At 41.2% G+C, this 16244-nt stretch overlaps 1 protein-coding gene across 1 annotated transcript in view; it reads left to right on the top strand.

Annotated features, from left to right (window-relative positions):
* Window positions 1–11801: 11801 nt before the first annotated feature.
* Window positions 11802–16244, top strand: part of IPCEF1 (interaction protein for cytohesin exchange factors 1) — a 178735-nt gene continuing 174292 nt past the window's right edge. The window contains exon 1 of the mRNA XM_004477802.4: window positions 11802–11963. The gene's annotated coding sequence lies outside the window, so the exon portion shown is untranslated. The remainder of the gene's footprint in view (window positions 11964–16244) is intronic.

Below are 16244 nucleotides of genomic sequence, written 5' to 3'. Positions count from 1 at the left end.
CTTACTTTAGGTCAAACAGCATTTTAAAGTCATGTTATTTTATGTAGACATGGATAAGCAGTAATATAATTGAACGATGTATTAACTGATGTCAATTAAATTTCACAATACGGTGAATTCACCTTTTTTGTGTTTGGTGTACATTTATGATAATTAATCATATGCTTGGACAATAAGAAAAGGTAGATACATTTTGCAAAGCGTAAATTATACCAGATGCATTCTCTTACTATTTTAGCAATAAAACTAGAAATGACTAGCAAATATTTAAATGATAACAAAAACATCCTCAACTGCTCCAAAATTAAAATAAAAAAGCAAATCAGAGCCATCCTTAATGATTCTGGTGTTTAATGGCATTTTTTTACTCCCCCCCCCCCCCTTGCAGCTTGCTTGCTGTCTGTCCTCTGCGTCCATCTATTGTACGTTTTTCTGTGTGTCTGTATTTTATTTTTATTTATTCCCCTCCTCCTTGTGGTTTGCTTATTGTCTGCTCTCTGTGTCCATTTGCTGCGCGCTCTTCTGTGTTCTTACTTGTCTCCCTTTTTGTTGCGTCACCTTGCTGAGTTGGCTCTCCATGGCGCTTGCGGGCCAGTGGCTCTCCGTGGCATGCGGGCGAGCCTGCCTTTACAAGGAGGCCCCGGGACGTGAACCCAGGGCCTCCCATATGGTAGACGGAGCCCAACTGCTTGAGCCACAGCCGCTTCCCTTTAATGGCATTTTAATCTCATCTTCTTGTTTGCGAGGGATGGAGACTCGTGTCATTTACTCAGACAAAGGGGAAGAATGCAGCTCTCTGCTTCACTCTGTCAGGGGCATCTTGGTCTCCCCATCCTCCATCCCCCTGCCTTGATCCCAACCCCTGACACGGGTACAGAAAACAGTAGCCCGACTAACGTCAACACATAATCATGACTGTGTCTGCTTTCTGGTTTGTGTGTGTGTGTCTCGGTTAGGATGAGTCAACATCCTTGTAGCTGGGAAACCCCAAGGCAAGGACAGAGCGGCGTCTCAGTGCCTGAAAGGGGGTACTGACCCTGGACAGTGCGAGCCAGGTGACGTGACAACTCCTGGTCCCCCAAGGCTGCATTGAGTCAGAAAGGCACATCATTTTGTTCAAACTTCTGTTGCAGGGAGGTGTCTCTGTATGTCCACTCTACATGGTTAGGATTTTAAAAACAAGTCGTTTTAGTTCTTAAAGACATAAGCATGAGTCACTTTGAAAATAACCTTCGGACTATCATATTCCACCCAGTGTCAAATAAATAAGGTAGTATTGTGGTTTAGCAGAGCTGAATGTGGAAAGGAGAGTAGGAGAGAAAAACAACTAATTTCTCTCGGGAAGCTCACGCGTGTTCTTACTTCTTTCTTCCTGCGTTGCTATAAAAATCCTGCTAATTGCTGCTCCAAACGCCAGTTCCTCACTGGGCCAGCCGAGGTCTGGGATGAATTTCAAAGCCTTCCTTGTGCAACAGAATGAGGAAATGAAAGAGGCTGCTGGGGCCCTGTGCTCACTCCAGCGACAGCATTTACCACTTGGTGGCGGTGATCAGTTTAGTTCAGGCCGAGGAGGTAATAAATCTCTTCTGAATCTTAGAAATACATTGTTATAAACATGGCGCCAGTTTCTGTACATGAATTAATTGATCAGAGTCATGGGCTCTATTACATAATGGGAGCATGTGGTAGAGGCAGGGGAAATCCAATCCCAGTAACCTCTCACAAATAAAGACTGAAGTGGGAGAGCCCAGACGACAAGATGTTTTTTAAAGAAACGTTTTTCCTTTCGAATCAATATGGAAACACGGAAAAAGAGAGTTGCCGCCATCTTCAACCTGCTACGCGGGAGAGAGGACTCGGGGATGGCCAGCAGCCAAAGCTGAGGCACAAAGCCCCGGAGAGCCTGAGCTCAAAGAGTGGCTCAGGGCTGAAGAGATGAGCCCCTGGAGCTGGGCTCTGGGGGAGGTGAGCCTGGAGGGGAAGGCAGGGACCTGGGCAGAGCTCCGTCGCCATCTCACTTCACCACATGGCAGGATGCCAGGATCACCAGCAGATGACCTTGGTGAGAAGGCATCTCTAATGCCTTGGTTTGGACATTTCATGCTCTTGGAACTGTACACTTTTACCCTAAATAAAACCCCATTATAGGGAAGCGGATTTGGCTCAACTGATAGAGTGTCTGCCTACCATATAGGAGGTCCAGGGTTCAAACCCAGGGCCTCCTGACCCATCTGGTGAGCTGGCCCACACGTAGAGCTGATGTGTGCAAGGAGTGCCGTGCCACGCAGGGGGGTCCCCCGCATAGGGGAGCCCCATGTGCAAGGAGCACGCCTTGTAAGGAGAGCCGCCCCGTGCAATAAAAGTGCAGCTTGCCCAGGAGTGGCGCTGCACACATGGAGAGCTGATGCAGCAAGATGACTCAATAAAAAAGATTCCCGGTGCTGCTGATAAGAATACCAAGAATACAAGTGTACACAGAAGAACACAAGTGAGTGGACACAGAGAGCAGACAACTGGGGCAGGGCGGGAAGGGGAGAAGGAGAGAGAAATAAATAAAAAAATAAAATCTTTAAAAAAACCAAACAAACCCATTATAAAAGTTAACCCATTTCTGGTACTTTGCATTGGCAGTTCTGTGCCAAACTAAGATACTTTTATTCCAAATACTCATGGACTTCACTTCAGGGAAATCCTTTATATTATTTCTTTGGTGATATCAATGAACGTTATTTCCTGATAGATTTACGTGAATTTATCATCCAGCCCTTCCATTAAAATCATATTTATAATATCCAAGGGGTTCTTTCTTGTTCTCTGATTATTTTTTTTTTATACCTCAATCTTGTTTTACGGATACAATATCTACATAGATCTCTCTAAGGCCATTTAAAATTTTTCTTTCCTAGGGTGGATTGCAGATTGATGGGAAGAAACTTCCTCCCAAACATACACACTTTAAGTTGATATTAAATTCATGATTTGTTTGCTAATAGAAACTCAGCTGCAGCTAAGAGAACTCTTAAACAGGATGAAATGTAGCATATCTCAGGAAGCTTTCCTTAGCTCTCAGAATTCCCAGTATGGATTTGTAACTGCTGAGGACAAGATCTGAACAAGACCCTGTCTTGCTGCACCTGAGATGTTTGATGCCTTTAATACTTGGGGCTTATATCACTGTTCAGGAAGAACTTACACATCCAAGAAGAAATTAACACTTCCTTCTGAGGGAACACTCATGTGTCCACGCTGTTAGTTGACCATGCACTATCCATCCGACCCTTATTTTTACTAACAGAACTATTTTGTTTGAGGCATCAGCGTGTCCAGCTAAGAACCACATTTCCCATCCTCCTTTGCAGCTTGGAGTGGCCATGTGCCAGCTCTGACCAATGGTAAAAGAGACAGTTTTTATCATCGGTAATGGATGGTAGTTCACTGTTTGAAAGGCCGGCTGGCTAAGCTGGTCCTTTGCCTTCTGCCTTTCTTCTTCTCCTCCCTGGAATGCAGTTGTCAAGCTGGAGGTTGACCAGCCATCTTTTAGGTGCGACAAGTCCCTTCTAATTGCAGCTGAAGGAAAAGATAGAAGTAGTCTGGTTCCCTGAAGAGAAGTAAGGAAATCAATTCAAGAGGAATCAGTGGTTTTCCATTTTCCCATCTCCCAAAAGCAGCTGGCCTTCTCAAGTGGAAGAATAGTTTATATCTTATAGACTCAACTACGACATCAATATGTAGAAATCACCTTATGAAATGGGAAGGACTCCTGCACATACAGCATATGCCCTGATTTGATGTATGGTGCCTTCTTGCCCACAGCTTTGCCTCTAAGAACTAATGGGTGGAAGTAAGAGTAGTATTTCTTACTATTACAACTAATGACCACAGGCAGAGTTTTACTTTCTATCCTTGTGACTTTGGGCTCTATGGATGTAGAAGTGCTAGAATACAAGGGAGGAATTCTTTTTCCAGGGATTCCAATTATTACTCATTGAACAGGAAGCTGAGATGAGAGTTGCAAGATTATCTGGGGCCCTAGAAGATGGACAGGCCAAAAGGAATTATCATGATTGGATGGGAGATTGATATATGAGAGTTGCTGCTACAGAACATGGGCAGGAATGAGGATATGCAGAAACCGAGGGATTCTCAGAGCACCTTCTAGTGCCCAGTTAGAACACAAAGACTACAGAGTCACTTTGATGGTGAGACCATCAACAACTTAGAGCCTCGTAGATTTCTTTATGCATTAATGAGGCAGAGTTGATTCTATAGTTTGCAAGAAGCATCCTGACTGATGAAATTTACTGACGTTCCATGTTCCTGAAGCAAATTCAGTGCCTTGACACCCATTTTCACCCAGGGGAGATGGCACAGTCGATGTACTGGTGGCACCAGCTGATGTCACTGCCTCCTGGTCTCCAGTGTGCCAGCACTCACACACCACACACTTAGACTCTTCCTTCCTACTGCAGGGTTTCCTTAAATGCTGGTGACTGTTGGGTTTAGATCCTATTTAAGGCTGAGCAATACCTATCAGATCACATGCTGTGGACAAGCGATTGGCGCTTGTCGATGGATTGGCTTTGCCTCATGGTAACCAACTGGAGAGATGTGTTACCCTCCAGTGTATGCTGAGTGCCACTCTACTGCCACAATGTGGAGTTTTCACTCTGGAGGGCCCAACTCCACAAAAGTTGTCTGTATTCTCTGCATAACTTCAATTTGCTCAGAGATGAATCCTCTTGCATGGCTGCCCAGCAGGATCATTTGTGTATGGTTAAAAGCTTGGTGGATAATCTCATAATCTGTAACAAATATTTCACCACGGTGTGGTGTGGTGTTTTGATGAAGGGGTGTTGTATGGGAATTCTACACATGTGCATGATTGTTTTGGAAGTTCTCAACCTCTGTAATAAAAATATTTATTTTTTTAAAATAGGGCAGGTTGGGGAAAATACATCAAATGTATATGGATTATAGTTAGTAGTAATATTTTGATGATGCTCTTGCATAGTTTGTAACAAATGTGCCACGATAATGCAAGGTGTTGGTGGAGGGGGGATGTGTGGGACCCCTGTATGATGTGATACATGTTTATTTTGTAAGTTCATAACCTTTACTAAACACTTATTCTTTATGTATGTTCATGTATGAATGATATACTTCAATTTAAAATATATTTTAAAAAGCTTGGCCGGTAGAGGTATATGTAAGAGGAGAGTGGGAAGGGGGTGAGAGTCTTGCAGATTTTTAAGTCATTTTCCTGTTTTCGGCCCCATCCCTTATTTAGATTCTCTACCTTCTTGTAGCTTTTTTTAAAAAAACAAATCAATTTTAGTGATACATATTAATAAAACATAAAATTTATCTAAAGTGTACAACAATGGTATTTGGTATAATCACAATTGTGAGTTCATCACTTCAATCATTATTAAAGCATTTTCATTATTACAATAATAATAATAAACAAAAGACAAACAAGAAAATTCCTTACCTATCAATCTCTCTGTTTCCCCTGCTGTATGTACATAGTTGCCATTTCTGGCTATTCTTGCACAATTATTTATTTGTTTATTAAGCAGTTTTATTGAGATATATTCACATACCCTATGATCTATCCAAAGTGCATAATCAATGGTTTTTTTTTTAGTTGTTAAACAGTCATTTATTGTAAATTGTAAAATAAAGAGAAAAATAGATTGAAAGAACTTACAAATTTCAAAGGAGAGTGCAAGGCCAGGTTAGATTTAATATGATCAATTATAAAAAATAGATAGCATAGCAACAAACATTTATATATGTAAATAATAGTTCAAGTATAATAGAAATTAATTATAACATAATTCTAATTTTTATATTTCAGCTCTAACTATTGGACATAATAATCTCAAAGAATGAAATAAATTATTGGTTTAGCTATTTAATTTCCATTTGGCAATAATTCTTTCTAAATAATCACATTCCTATTTGGGAATTCTTCACATCTTATTGGAATAAATTACAGCAGATAATAATTTGCCAACAGATAATTTTAAGAGGCAGAAAAACTCAAAATCTTGTTCAACAGTAGTCATGCTAAATCATTATTGATCCAGATAGATTATTTTAATTAAAGAATATGAATAAGAAAGGGTTAAGGAAAAATGAAGTATCCAAAAATATATCTCTTCACCAGTCCTCCTCAATTAAAAGAAAGGTTTATTTTGTATGAAAAAAAATAACAGAACATGATCACAGGAAGAATTTGCCAGTTGCCCTGAGTAATTATTGCTCATAAACTATAATGCTGTTATTTTACATTTATCTGGTCTACTCCAGCTCTTTTTTGGTTACTATTTGCCTGTAATACCTTTTTCCAACTGATCACTTTTAACCTGGTTGTGTCCTTATGTCTGAGGTGGGTCTTTTGTAGACAGCATATAGATGGCTCATATTTTTTTATCCATTATATCAGTCTAGGTGTTTTGATTAGAGAGTTCTATTCACTTCACATTCAGTGTTATTACTGTAAAGGCATTAATTATTTCATCCATTTTGTCTTCAGCTCTCTGTTGTCATATCTTTCTATTGCTGTCTTCTTATCCTTTAGTTTACCCTTCCTAATAATCTTCATTTCTAAACTCTTCCCCAAATCTCTTGCCCTTGTTTTTTCCTTTCAGGCTGCAGCACCTTTTTAGTATCTCTTACAAATCTGGTCTTTTGGTAACGTAGTCTATCAGTTTTTGCTTGTCTGTGAAGACTTTGAACTCACCCTCACCCTCATAGCTTTGCCAGACACAGAATTTTTGGCTGTCAGTTTTCCCTTTCAGTACTTTAAATATATCATACCACATTTTTCTCTCCTCCATGCTTTCTGAAGAGAGGTCAGCACTTAATCTTATCAGGTTTCCCTTGTATGTGATACTTTGCTTTTCCCTTGTTGCTTTCAGAATCCTCTCTTTATCTCTGATATTTGTAATTCTGAATAGTAGGTGTCTCAGAGTAGGTCTATTCATATTTATTCTGTTTGGGGGGCTATCGTGGTGTGATGTCTTTCTTGGTTATTGTTATTTATGTCCTTCATAAGGGTTGGGAAGTTTTGTCATTATTTTCTCAAATATTCTTTCTGTCCCTTTTCCATTCTCTTCTTCTTCTGGGACATTAATAATGCAAATGTTTATGTGTTTCATGTTGTCATTCAATTCCCCGAGACTTTGTTCCATTTTTTCCTTTCTCTTCTTTTTCTCCTTTCTTGTCTTTTCCGGTTCAGATGTTCTGTCTTCAAAAATCACTAATTCTGTCTTCAACAATTTAAATCTGCTCTTAAGTGTCTCTAATATATTTTAAAAATCTCATCCATCATGTCTTTCATTTCCATAAGCTCTGTTACTTTTGTTTGTAGGCTTTCAAATTTTTCTTTATGCTCTCCCAATGTCTTCTTAATATCCTTTATTTCTTTAGTCATATTTTCTTTAAATTCTTTGAAGTGATTAATTGTATTAAATTCTGTACCTCTTCAGGGTATATGGTTTGTTCTTCTGGCTGGGCAATCTCTTCCTGTTTCCTAGTATGGCTTGTAATTTTTTGCTGATGTCTAGGCATCTGAATATGTTGTGAATTTACTCTGATAGCTAATCTCTCTCTCTTGCCTATTTTTTTCCACAGCTCTTCTTTGATATTTGGTTCAAATTATTCTAAGTCTTTAAGATTTCCCAGCTTAAGTTTATAAATCTGGCTAAGGACTCACTAGTGGGTCACAGATTTTCTCCCATGGATTGGATACAGAAAGCACGAGCAGTTTTTGTCCATGCAATTTCCAGGCCTGCCACTAGATGGAGCTTGTCAGTACACCATTCCATGGAGCTATTGCAGTCTCTGCTTTTCCTTTGTTCCTGCATTGAATTCCCAGAGCAGAGATTCAAAGAGGGCTTTGCTGCCAAATTCTCTGAAGAAAAGCACCCGTACCTTCCCTCCCTTTTCCCTCGAAACAGCTGACAGGGAGGGAGATGTCTGTTTCTCTCTCAGTCAGCTGCAGTGAGTCAGGGGTTTTATCCCAGCTTAATCTCTTGGTGATGGGGGAGGGGAGCCCATCCTGGCTGCCACGGGGTCTTGGTAACTCACATTTGTCTTTTTGCCTTCTTGGTCTCTCTGTCCCTCACCATCCTCAGAGTTGCGTAGCACTGTCTTGGTCTGCTGACCCTCAAAGCAAGGCCCTCAGACAGTTTTTGGCTCTTTCTCTATTGTTTCCCTGAGAGCATTCAGCTCTGCCTGTTAGTCTGTCACCATCTTCCCACAGGCCTCCTGAGTCCTGATCCTCTTGGGGATGATGCCCCATGGATGGACAGTTTCCTCTCCCATAATCCTCTCCTTCATGATGCTGTGCCATGTTTCCCAGCTTACCTTCGTTATCACTGTTCCTCCTTCAACTCTCAGAAATTTGTTCCGACCTCTCCAGCTCTACTGTTTTTCCTGCATTTTTTGGTTATTGTGGGTTTATATCTTTTTATACTACTACTATCATTTTAAGGAGGTCTTGGGAGGGAAGGGAAGAGGCAAGAAGAATCTGTAGTCAGTCCACTACCTTAAACAGGAAGTCTAGCTACCCTGAGGATTATTCAATTTTACATGTCAGGTGATCTCTGCTCAAAAAATTTAAGTGGCTCCAGCCTTGATCCCATCATTATAAATAACATGCGCTTTGATGATGTCTTTGATGATGGCATCTAAAAGCCCAGTGAGAAATAAGCCTTTGCTATTGATGTCTCTAAATGCTTTTAATATCACGTTTTAGTCTGCTAGGCTGCTGAAGGCAATATACCAGAAATGGGTTGTTTTTTAAAAATGGGGGTTTATTAGCTTATAAGCTTACAGTTCTGAGGCCATGAAAATGTCCAAATCAAGGCATCATCTGGCCATGAATTCTTCCTGAAGACTGGCTGCCAGCGATCCTGGACCCCTCTGTCACATGGCAAGGCAAATGGTGGCACCTGCTCGTCTCTCCCTTTTCTCCTGGGTTTTGTTGCTTTCAGCTTCTGGCTTCTGTGGCTTTCTTTTCTCTTTCTGAATTACATTCTTTTATAAAGGACTCCTGTGAGAGGATTAAAATCCACCTTGGGCCTGAACTGAAGTATCCTAATCAAAAGAGCCTCTTTACAATAGGTTTACACCAACAGGAGTGGAATAGCTTTAACAATATGATTTTCTGGGGTACATAAAGCTTCAAGCCATTGTGTATCATGTAGTACTCTTTGGATACTTCATAAAGCAGGGACCTAGAGGAACAACTCAATGCAGGGAGAAGATGAGGCAGTACTTCCCATAAATAGAGGTTTACACAAATAAGTCCTACAGAGAAAGCTTTCTTTTTGTGCAGCATCTTCTTTTAATCTTTTCACATCTTACAAGTTTAATTTAATTTTTATCTCCTTGTGCAATGAATATGCAGAAAATGAGAGGTAGCTGGAGATCAGAAACTGAAGTAGTTTTCCAACTATTATCTATTCTCTAAACGTAATTGCTGTTACCAAATAGAGATTTTATTTATGTATTCTTTCTTTTTCTGCTCTGCTGACAACAGTGTTTATTTTTAATACAGTTTTTACTGACAGTTGGATTGGGAAGTATGTGGTGTGTTGGAAAGTAGACCATGCTTAATCTATAAATGAAAGGAAAAGAAACTTCAGATCATTTAAAGCAGACACACAAAACATGCCTTACAGAGGATTTCCACTTGGCTTCTTAAAGATTGCCCTTGATCTTTTGCAAGCTAAACTGAAAATTGTGTGACACACTGGCATCTGTCTGAAATGCCAGATGTTACAAACACATCCTTAAATTAGGAAGATCTAAGGTCAATGGAATTCTCTACTCAGAATGACCCTTTTCTTCTTTCTCCAGTTGTCTGCATGACAGAGAAACAGACCTTCCAGTTGCTTCTGGTCCAAGCTGCTCAGGCCAACAAAGCAAGATGGACGATGGGATCTGCTTTTGTAGCATGTGGGATTAGTGGGAGCCCCAGGCAATGAAGCCCTGCTGGGTCATTCTTAGGAAGGAGCAGATTCCTGGAGTGTGGAGAGGAGAAAGGCCAGGTGTCAGGGAATTCTGACCCAGGGAATTTATTGAAATTGCATCAGCCCCCTTCCAGATGCTACGTTACTTTTATAGTTTAGTTTGGGTTTTAGTTTGCATGTTGCTTTGACTGTTTCTTGGATGTGGAATGATAAGTGTCATTAGGTTTTCAGGTCTGATCAGTGTGAGCTTGGTAATAACTAGAAAGAGCTGCAGGCTAATTTAATGGCTGGACGAAAACCTCAGCTTTCATTTCATTAATGTGACTACACAAATGACTTTACCTTTAGACAGGTCTTCCACCTTATATTATTTGGCTTGACAGGTGCAACTTGACCTTGGATAAAAGTTTTACATACTATGGTAGGCCACCATCTAAGATAGCCCTCTATGGTCCCCACTTCCAGGTGCCCATGCCTTGTATAATTCCCTCCTCTTGAGTGTAGACTGGATCTAGTGACTCACTTTTAACAAACAGAATATGGCAAAACTGATGGGACATCACTTTTGAGGTTTGGCTACAAATGACTGTGATATCTGTCTTGCTCATTCTCTTTCACTCTCTCTCACTTGCTTCCTGTGGCCTTGTTGTCAACTGCCCTTAGAAGAGGCCCACATGTCAAGGAACTGAAGGTGGTTTGGGCTAATGGCTAGAATTGAACTGAGGCACTCAGAACAAGAGCCCACGAGAATTGAATCCTACCAAAAGGCATGCCAGTGAGCTTGGAAGAGGCTCCTTCCCAGAACAAGAGTCCATGAGAAGTTGAGCTGTATCAACAGCCATGTCATTGAGCTGGGGAGAGGCTCATTCACCCGTTCAGCCTCTGGATAACTGCAGCTCTGCGAATGCCTTGATGGCACCTTGTGAGAGACCCTGAGGCAGAGGCACCCAGCCAAGCCACGCCCGGATTCCTCACCCACAGAAATTATGACGTGATAAATGGTTTTGGTTTCAAGCCTCTAAATTCTGAGGTTATCTATTATGCAATGACTGGCAAATAATGCACATGCTAAGGACATGGCTTCCACATTTAGGAAAACTGCATTGGTCATCAGCCCATTGCTAATGATCTCTTTCCATCCTTTGAAAGCAGAGTATAAATATAGTGAGATTGTATATTTTTTCCCTTGAAAATATAAAGAGACAAGATGCTGGAGCTGAAAACAAAACCTTATGATAGGAGTGAGGCAGGTGGCAGGAATTTAGTGACAATGAGTTCAGATATCTCTAACTTTTCAGTCTGCCATTTGCTTTTTCTAGCATGTGCAAGAAAAGCTTTGAAGTTAGAGAATTTTTTGTGTATATTGCAAAAGGACAGCGGGCCACACTTATTTTTATCCTAAAATATCTTTTACAAACTTAGCCTCAGCCTGTTTATTTAGTAGGGCACTATGAATGAGTAAGAGACGAGAAAAGAAGGAGATTCAAAAGGAGATGTGAGTATGGAAGGGTCAATGATTTTAAAATGTCATCTCAACCTAATATTACGAGAACAGCTCCACAAGGACCTCACCCTCCAGGCCTGTCAATCAACAGCTTTGCCTCCAAACAGGAGAGTGAAGCCGTGGGATATCGGCACGCGTCCTGGCAATGGATCCAATGGGTCGTGTTTAGTGGTGAATGGAGCCAGTCAGATATGACAGACCTGCTTTGCATGTACTGTGCCCTGGATATTGGACTCAAGGAAGGCTCAATAACGTAAGAAGGAAGAACAATTCAATTGAGGAAGTAAGATGACACTTCCTCTTCTTTTGAAAGAACTTTATTCTCTGCTCAGCCTCGAATGGTAGTCCTGTGTAGGCAGCCTCCAGAGCTGGAGCTAAGAGTGGAATCTACAACCTTTGCCTCAGAGTATTATGAGTTTTCTGAATTCAGGGATAAAGAGACAGCCCTTGGATTTACTCTCTTTTTGTTGCATGTAAGTAAAATCACTCCTTGGCTGATGTATGAGAAGGAATTGGTTGGCAGGTTGAGATGGCAAAACAATGTATACCTTAGCACTACCTTTACAATAGGGAGTTCTGAGGTGTGGCTCTAGGGTTATAATATTGGCTCAGCTTCCGAAACCTGCTGCTGTGATGTCCTGTGCTAAAGAGCTTTCACGGAAAGAGTTGGGTAGTCCTTGCACTGCTTCTCTGTTGTATTGATAGCTGTTTGGACTGCAGTGAAGGGTTTGATTTAGGAAAGCACAATTGAGTGCTTATTTGGGTCCTAAAGAGTTCATTTTGGAAAACACTGTGGTCACCTCCTTTTGAGTAGGTGTGCTTTTTGTGGAGAATTTTCCCTTTGTATGCAGGCAGCTGCAGGGGATTTTACTTTAGATAAAAGTAACAGGCTTGACAAAATATCTCTGGTATGGAAAGGGGAGCTAAGAAGATGCTAGTACAAAGCTTTTACCAAGGGCATTTGGGGTGCTTGGTTATTTTTGTTTGGGTGTATGTGAAAGAAATTTAACTAAAGGAGTCTGAGTTAAAACCCACTAAGACTTCTTTGATTATAGCAGGGGCTTTATTAGTCTCTAGAGGCTTCTGTGTTCCCAGCATTATCCTGTACCCTAAAAAGGCATAGGCTGAATCCTCTAGAGCTATTTATTTTACATAGAAAATAGAAACAGAAAGAACACATGTTCCTCTCTGGTCACATCATGCAAGTGAGGAAGAAAAGGACCTAAGTTTGGGTATTTGTTGATGTTCTCATTCTTTAATTTACCTTTAGATCTTTTTCTTTTCCTCTCTTAATGTGTCAAGTGTCTTTTCTGCAGAGGGCGCCTGCATAAACTATTTCAGGCAAGTGGCATTAAGCAAATATGCATCATCAGAATATGGAAATAGGAAGTGCTTTCCTGCGGTAGTTCGCTGTGGCAATAGGAGATAAGAAATTACTTCATGGCTATTGCCTGAGACTTTCCTTTTGACTCGAGTATCCTTCTTGAGCTGCTCACTTCTGCTTTCCATCCTGCTTGGAGGCTGGGCAGTGTGTGCTGGTAACCAGCGCACAAGCTGACAGTCTGCAAGCAGATTTAACAAGGCTATGGGTGTGGTGTGTGTGTGGGTGTGTGTAGAAAAGCCTAAAAAAATAGTCTTTTGGTGTTGAAGAAAATCCTGCACATGGGGAAATCCACTCTACGCCCAGGACTCAGAGCAATGCCTGGCACATTGTAGGTTCTCAGTAACCATTTGTTGAATGAATGAATGATCAGGGTGTTCATATGACAGGTGTGGTGAGGGTAGCAATTGCTTTACATCTCTTACCCACATGCTTGAGGGGATGCAGGTTGGAAGAGGCCAAAGTGAAGCAGCAGGGGAGGAGACTATGAGGGTATGAAGAGAAGAAAGGATGTGTAGAAGAGGGATGATGAGAAGCCCTAGGTTAGAATAGTGGAAGGGATGGCAATGTAGTGGTGGAAATGGCGGTGGTGGTACTAAAAGTAGTGGTGGAGGTGTTGGAGTTGTCAATGTTGGTGGTGGTGGTGGAAGTGGTAGAGGTGGAGGTGGCAGAAGTGGCGTTAGAGATGTAGTGGTGGAGGTGGTATTGGAGGTGTGCTGGAAGTGATGGTGGAGGTGGTGTTGGAGGTGGTGTTGGAAGTGATGGTGGAGGTGGTGTTGGAGGAGATGTTGAAGACAGTGGTGGTGTTGGAAGTAATGGTGGAGGTGGTGTTGGAGGTGCTGTTGGACCTGATGGTGGAGGTGGTGTGGAGGCATTGCTGTTGGTGGTGGTGGTGGAAATGGTGGAAGTGGTAGAGGAGATACCAGTGGTGTTGGAAGTCATGGTGGTGGAAAGGGTAGTGATTATGTTGGTGGAGGTGAAGATGGGGACTGTGAAGGTGGTAGAGGTGGAGGTGGTGGTGATGGAGATGGTGGAGGTGAGGGTGTGGGAGGTGGGGAGGGCAGTGTGATATAGCTGGGGAAAACATCCTTTTGGGGTCAGACACCTCTGTTTAAGATGTATATGCAGCACTTACTAGCTGTCTCACCTCTGGACACGTGAAGTGGTGGTTATAAACACCTACCTTTTTGGGTTATTGTGTGAGGATTAGGAATATGGTTGCATAGTGCCTGCCACATCATGGGTCTTCACCAAATGGCGGTTGTCGATATATTTTCTTCAGTCTTCAAATATTCACAGTCACGTTTAAGAATATAACTGTTAATTCATCTTTTCTTCTTTATGCTAAATTTCATAGAATAAGCATGACTTTTTTTTCTTTTTCTTAGGAGGTACCAGGGATTGAACCTGGGCCCTCGTACATGGGAAGCAGGTGCTTAACCACTGAGCTACACCTGCTCCCTACCATGATTCTTTTTAAGAAACTTTTATTAAAAGTAGATGTTATATGGATTAGAGTAGACTTAACTGATATTCTATTCATGAACTATTGTGATTAGTAATCGAAGAAAATGTGGCATTGGTGTGGAGAAAGTGGCCATGGTGGCTGCTGGGGGTAGGGAGTGGGAAGAAGAGATGTGATGTGGGGGCATTTTCGGGGGTTGGAGTAGTCCTGGGTGGTGCCGCAGGGACAGTTACCGGACATTGTATGTCCTCCCATGGCCCACTGGGTGGACTGGGGGAGAGTGTGGGCTATGATGTGGACCATTGACCATGAGGTGCAGCGGTGCTCAGAGATGTATTCACCAAATGCAGTGAATATCTCATGATGATGGAGGAGGTTGTTGTTATGGGGGGAGGAGTGGGGTGAGGGGGGTGGGGGTATATGGGACTTCATATTTTTTTAATGTAACATTAAAAAAATAAATAAAGACAAAAAAAGTAGATGTATATGTAGATGTAGATGTATATGCATAGTTATCAAAATGATTAAGCATACTTGGTATGTGGTATGCCTATATAAAGGAATATTACCAAATACAGTGAATTATTATTCTGGAAATATTCTCATGATATAATGCTGAGTACAAAAATGCAGGAACACAACCTCTTCAAGTATGTAAAAAATATCGCAGAGAAAGCATATGGAGGTGAAATATGTTGAAATGTTATGATTTGAAAAGTGGGTTTATAGCTGATGGTTATTTTTGTCTTTATGTTTTTTTTCCCCACTTAGTGGAGTGTATCAGATTACTGTAATATTTTAAAAGCAAACTAAATGTGGAATGAAAATGAATACTTGACTTTCTTTCAATCTTCCACCTAAAAGAAAATTAAAGTAATCTTAGTTGTATGTGCTAAAGTCTGTGGTTTCTTCCAATCTTAGAAATTACCTGTAAAATTCATGTTATTTAATCTTTGTAGGGGGATAACTTTTGAGATTAAGACTGGCACCAAATCATGTGGTGGCCTTAAAGTCAGAACAAGAAAGCAGGCCGGTCTGGGGTGGGCTGGTGGAATTAGTTCTTAGAATCATATGAAAATGAGTTGTTTCTCTGTGATGCATAACTGCTTCTGTGCCTGAATTGGATGACTTTCTAGAAAGTCCAGATAGTTCATTAAACTGCATCTAGATTTTCCAGTGTAAGAGTAATTCCTTTTTAAAGGAATGTTGAAGTGTCTCCATCATCTTGATATTCATGGGGGGAGTTCAGAAAACTTTTTTTGTAGCGTCAAAAAATTATTCTTGATGTTAAGCTTTCAGCCTGGCCACAGCACAGGGTCAGCTGGTGACGGTGGTGTCCCTTGTCAGAAACTTGGACTTGAACCGAAATTGAACATGTTGGTTTGTAGGTATTGAAACAACTCTCCTGTCTTGGTCTCAGAAATAATTGGCAACAGAAGAGAAACACCATGCTTATGGGACCAAATGCAGGATCCCCCAAACCGACGTGGGTGATAAAATGGAAGTAGTCTCAAGGTGAAATGGTAGCCAGTTTAAATTCACCCCCAAATTACTAGCAATGTGAATGAGCTCTTTCAAAAGATGGAAAAAGATGACTCAGTTGTCAGTGAAAACGAGGCAAGGTTGGAAATTAAAAGGTTAATCAGACAACAAACCTTAGGCTAAGAACAAAAACCAAATATCCCAACGTGGAATATGAACTGAAAGCTAATCGGCCGCCTGATAGATTTTGGAATAAAGAGTCCATCACATTTTCTGAACGTTTCACGTTCAAGGAACTGAATAAAAACTAGTAAGATCCTTGAACACTTCCAGGCCCTGCAATAAGCGCATGAATGACTCCAGGCACTTTTGAAAACAGTCTCGTTCCCCGTGCCACTGAAGCTTAGAGAGGTACACTCCCCTGCT

The sequence above is a fragment of the Dasypus novemcinctus genome, chromosome 28 (genome assembly GCF_030445035.2).
Source record: "Dasypus novemcinctus isolate mDasNov1 chromosome 28, mDasNov1.1.hap2, whole genome shotgun sequence".
Taxonomy (NCBI): domain Eukaryota; kingdom Metazoa; phylum Chordata; class Mammalia; order Cingulata; family Dasypodidae; genus Dasypus; species Dasypus novemcinctus.
Note: the sequence above shows the minus strand (reverse complement) of the source record. Positions and strands in the feature narration are given on the sequence as shown.